The following is a 5,562-nucleotide window of genomic DNA, read 5'->3' as shown; positions in this document are numbered from 1 at the left end:
CTAATTTTAGGAAAATTACAACTTTGTGGAAAAATAAGTGTTATACAGTAATTATGGCAAAGATGTTCTGCCTTGTGTCAGGCACAATGAAATTAGTAGGTTTAAAAATTAGGAACAAGGGCCTCTAAGCTCTCAATGTCATTTTAAAAATGAGAGAGCACTGTTAAGGAACAGCTCTGCATGTTAATCACAGCACTTGGGAACATTGTGTTTTAAGATATATGATTCTCAACCTTGTTAAAAGAAATATTGAAAGAGGGAAATTGATTTTTTTCCAGAAAATTTGCCTGTCACACGGGAAGATAAGTTACTGTTATGTGTGTCCATTAAAGGAGTTTATTATGTGAAAAGTCACACACCAGGAGGAGGGGGAAAACGTTCAGTCGGCATTGACTTCATCCAGGATTGAGTCAATCTCTTCTAATTCCAAGAATTGAAGACAGCTGAGCAGTTCTCATTGCTATCCATAGGATCTAGGCAAACAACTAAGATCTTGAGGGTGGGAAGAAGTGCTAAGAACATTTAGAAAATTCTGCCATTGTTAGAGGGTGATTTTGGAAGTATATTCTCTAAAAGAATAAATAAATATACCACCACTATAATTATCATTTTTATAGTTGTTAGGGTTCAGTCAATTCAGTCGTGTCCAACTCTTGGTGACCCAATTTGGAGGTTTCGTGGCAAAGATACTGGAGAGGCTTGCTATTTCCTTCTCCAGTTCATTTTACAGATGAGGAAACAGGCAAGTATGATTAAGTGACTTGTTCAGGGTCCCATAGCCAGTGTCTGAGGTCAGATTTGAACTCAGGAAGAGTTCTAACCACTGTTCCACCCAGTTGCCCAATATGTATCATATTACTAAGGCCTTAATAAAGTCACCAATAAATTTGGTACATGAAAACACTACCAAGGAATCATGTTTTGATTTTCAAGCTGAAAGGGACCTCAAATTATAGGATATAGGGTGCCAGAATAAAAACTGATGAATGAAGAAAGCATTTATTAAATGTTTACTTTGTGTCTAGCCTTGTCCTAAGTACAGGAGATGCAAACACAAAAGGGATATGGTACCTGCCCTCAAAAAGCTTACATTCTAATAAAGTAGCCAAAATACGTAAAGGAATTATAGCCAGAGAAGCTTTCCATAGCCAATAGTAGTGGGGATTTGATTTCAATTTTTAGAAGAAAGAGGGATGGGAGTAAGAAGAAATTGTAATAGACTGGAAAATGGCAAGAGTGACAATGAGGATACCAACATTCCTCTGAACTTTAAAGCTAAGCATCTTTGTTCCTTCCTAAACTGAATGACTTAGCTCCTACCAGGCATGAATTCTGGAGTCCCAGTTTGGTAAGGACTTGAGAACCTAGAACATAGAATGTCAGAGCTAGAAAGGATGTTAAAACAAAACATAGATATGAGGGTGTGGGCCAAAGCCACTTTTATTCTTTGCCCCAGTCAACTTTGGGCCTGCCCTTTTGCTCTTTTTCAGGGTGACCAACTTTGAGAATATTTGCATAGGGAAGAGTCAGGAACTGAACAGTTGGTAGAAATAATGGGACTGACCCCTGGGTGTGGATTGCCTTAGGGCCTTTTCTCTACCCTCTCATTCAGGAGGATGAATGGGAGACACTGAGAGAATATTAAAAAAGAGAACTTGGTAGAAAGAACAGAAAGGTCATTCAGTGCTATAAAGTCAAATCTGGAGCCATAATTCAGATCTAGGCTCTCAGCTCTTGATCACTGGTTTCTTCACTTTTCTTTGTGGCTCTACTATAATGTAATGTGGGGGGCGGGGAATTATTTCCCTCACCAGAAGCAATAATAGCAACTTGTCACTAAATCATCTGGTCATAGGAGACATGTGCTGCAAAGTAGTCTGAAATGTGAATTCAAGGACACTACTTCCTGACTCTAACTATCTACAAAGAGGTGAGTGAAGAGGAGAGGGTTCTGAATAACCTCAACAGTCTGGAATCTGGAAACTAGGCTTTTAGCAGAGAAAGGGGACTTCTGGGACAGCGTAAGATTTGAAAGTTGCCTCATGAGTATCTAGCTCCAAATTCAAGTGTTCCGGTTGAGGGTTCCAAGTACTAGGTCTTACAGAGAGGGATTTCCTAATTCTTTCTACTGAAGAAGTTTACCTAGTTCCTGTTCACTGTCTGGCTTGGAATATAACACCACCAAGGATTTCAGCTGAGTCAGAAGCTACAGATGGTAGAAAATCTAGCGGGGCAGCAAGCAGCAGCAACCAATGAGGCAGTGTTCTATGAGACCATAGTTAGCAGGAGTCATGCCGGGATATCAATGCCTCTTCAGTCATGCGCCATTAGAGATGTGGTTACTCTTTTTTCTATATTCTAGGGCCACATGTGTCCTCTACATATATGCTTCTCTGATGCTAGGTGGAGAGAAACAGACAGACAGACCGAAATGCAGGAGATGTGAAGAGATACAGCGATGGGGAGGGAGAGACAAAGAGACAGAGACAGAGAGACTGAGCAAGTAAGTACTTTAGATATAAGGACTGGGGACACAAACACAATAAAAGAAATATTCCCTTCCCTCAAGGAGCTTGCATTCTAATGTGAGAAAAGAGACTATCTGAAAGCTGGAAGTGAGGAAGAGCACAATGAGGGCCCACCAAGCAGGCTAGTAGGACCCAGGTTTATGGGAAAGATGGTTTGCTATTACTAAGGATAATCAAAAGTATCATGGGGAAAAGAATAAGGGGAGAAAAAAAGAGGATAAAAAAAGGGATAAGACCTTTTCTTGGAGTGGATGTGGCAAAGATTAATGACAACCAAAGGGGAAGAAAAGTAATTTAGGACCTTCAAGCCCTATTCCACCAACCCTCCAACCCCTTTCCTAAAGAATTTTTTAAAACTAATTTGTCCATTTGGTTTGTTAGCAGGCCCAGCCTTAGATAAAGCAAACAGCCTCAAAAATTGGAACTCATTATTAAGAAATATACCTGGAGGTCTTACCTCAAGTGTCATCCAAAAGGTGGGAGATTTCCAGGAGGCTTCAGTTCATTTGATGCGAATGTACTTTGTCCAGTGAAAAACGATCCTTCCTCAGGGACTGAACTCTTAATACTACTCTTGCTGTCTTAGTTCAGAAAATGTAGTTTTCCAATTCTACATTATAGTTCATCATCTGTATTCAGTTCTTGGGTTCTGATTTAATCCAATTAGATTCACCCCTCTAAAACTTGCCTCTAGTTTTTGATGCATTACCTTCTATATATCCCAGAAGATGGAAAGCCCAAATAAACTAATAGAGGTCACCAGGAGGAAACACTTCCAGCAACTGGCATAAAAAGATAGTACAAGAAATAAAGGAGTACCTAGGACAGCTGGCCCTTGGCTAAAAGAGTGGAATAGAGCAAGTTTGAAGGGCTTTCCTGAGGAAGAGCATGGTACCGTTGAGTCAAGATATCTGGATCCAAATCATACCTCCTGATGCTTACCTGTGTGAAAATCACTTCCTATCCTTATGCTTCACTTTTCTCATCTATAAAATTCCCTCTGGAATCCTCCTTGTCTTTGCCGGCTTTTTGCTCTGCTTGGGGTAACCTTACTCATTGCCACGATCTTCCATACTTTCCAGATCCCTTTTAAGTGTTGTCTGCAAAGCAGAATTTGCCTCTGCTGCCCTGCTTGGTTTCAACTCCACAGAACAAGATGCCCCTCCCAGGACAAGATCATCACTTCTAAACTCACCACCAATGATACCAAGTCAAGCCTCAGCTGACTCCCTCAGGTTCAGCCTCCTCTCTCCTCTGTTTGGAGGGCTGGAAGGCAGAGTACCAAAGTCCCCCCAATGCAGAAACTGTGCTCTCAGATCACTCCACTTTGCATCTGCTGCCTGGCCTGGGTTCAGCTCTGTGGAACAAGATGCCCCCAGAAGTACCTATCCCTTGTTTTCCTGCCTCATTTTTTTTTGTTGTTTCCCCCTTCAGATTATAAACTCCTTGAGGGCAGGATGGTTGTTCTTTTTATCATTTGTATCCACAGCATTTAGCACAGTGCCTGGCACATCAAAGGCTCTACATAAATGTTTACTGGCTTGGATTGGATTATTATAGTCTTCCATCAGAATATAAACATACATAAAAATGTATGTATATAATATAAACATATACGTGTGTGTGTGTGTGTGTGTGTGTGTGTGTGTGTGTATAAATATAAACAGAAACTATCTTGCTTCCTTGTATTTGTATCCCCAGTGCTTAGCATAGTGCCTGGCACAATGTAAGTGCTTAATAAATGCTTTACCTACCCATGTACCCACCTGTTCATCCATTCATCTATTTATCTATCATAAAATGATGTCACTAAACAAAATGGCCTCAGAGGTCACCTCTCATTCTAGAGCTATGATCACATGAAGAGAAATTAGATGTTTTTCTCCTAAACACTAGAGGGCAGGATCACAAGAAATGGGTAGAAATTAAAGAGAGAAATTTAGACATATTGTGAGAAGGAGAAACTCTTTAATATGTTAAGCCAAATAAAAGTGGAATGTGTTACTTACAGAGGTCATGAGGGTCCCCTTTATTTGAGATCATGAAGCAAGGAAAGATTATTTGTAAGCTATGGGTTAGACTAAATAGCCTCTATGGTCCCTTCCAACTCTCACATACCATAATTACTTAAAAATTGACTGGTCTCACCCACTTCTCTTTTCTGCCTATGCCTTTTCTTCATTCCCTTGGGAAAAGGACTCTCCTTACCTTTCCCACCAGGACTAGTGCTACCATGTTCTGTCCCCATTGAAACTTTCTTTCAAGAAAGGTCTTTCCATTTCCACTAAGGTTACCTTCACAGGATCATAGATGTAGAATGGTAAGGAATCTCAGAGAATATTTAGTCCAACTCTTTCATTGTTGTTGTTGTCCTTTGTACTAAAAGAAGACCAAAATGACATCATGATATGGGGGTCAATGTACAGTATGTCTGACTGTGACTGATTAGACCAATATGAGCTCAGAATGTTCTACCCCAGGTAGGGCACAAATAGTCCATATGAATGGTTGAGATGGAAATGTCTCTAAATTTGTACATCTCACATTTCTTTTGATCTACTGTCATTCTGCTTTGCTCATAGAACACAGTACCTTCTTTGATATGGGCATACCATACCAGATGGTCCTATGCTAGTGTCTTTCAGATCTCACAATCAATACCAAAGTTCTTCAGGGAGACCTTGAAAGTGTCCTTGTATCACTTACAGTTATGATGAATCATCACTATACCCATAACTCAAAATTCTATAGCATTTTCAGGTTCATAGGATACATTCTTCTCCCCAAGCCTATGAAATAGATAGTATAAATATACTAGCCACATTTTATAGCTGGGGAACCTGGGGGCCTAGGAAATGGGTTACTTGCTAATTATAAGGTAAGATTTAAATCCAAGTCAGCTGACTACAAATTCAACCCTAGATGTTATACCAATATGCAATTGCATATTATTGGGCGTAGCCTTATATGTATAAAATGGAATCTGTACTGTATTCAGAGTCACAGGACTTGAGTTCAAATTCCAGCTCTGCTA

The sequence above is a fragment of the Phascolarctos cinereus genome, unplaced genomic scaffold (genome assembly GCF_003287225.1).
Source record: "Phascolarctos cinereus isolate Bilbo 61053 unplaced genomic scaffold, phaCin_HiC Scaffold_9;HRSCAF=440, whole genome shotgun sequence".
Lineage (NCBI taxonomy): Eukaryota > Metazoa > Chordata > Mammalia > Diprotodontia > Phascolarctidae > Phascolarctos > Phascolarctos cinereus.
Note: the sequence above shows the minus strand (reverse complement) of the source record.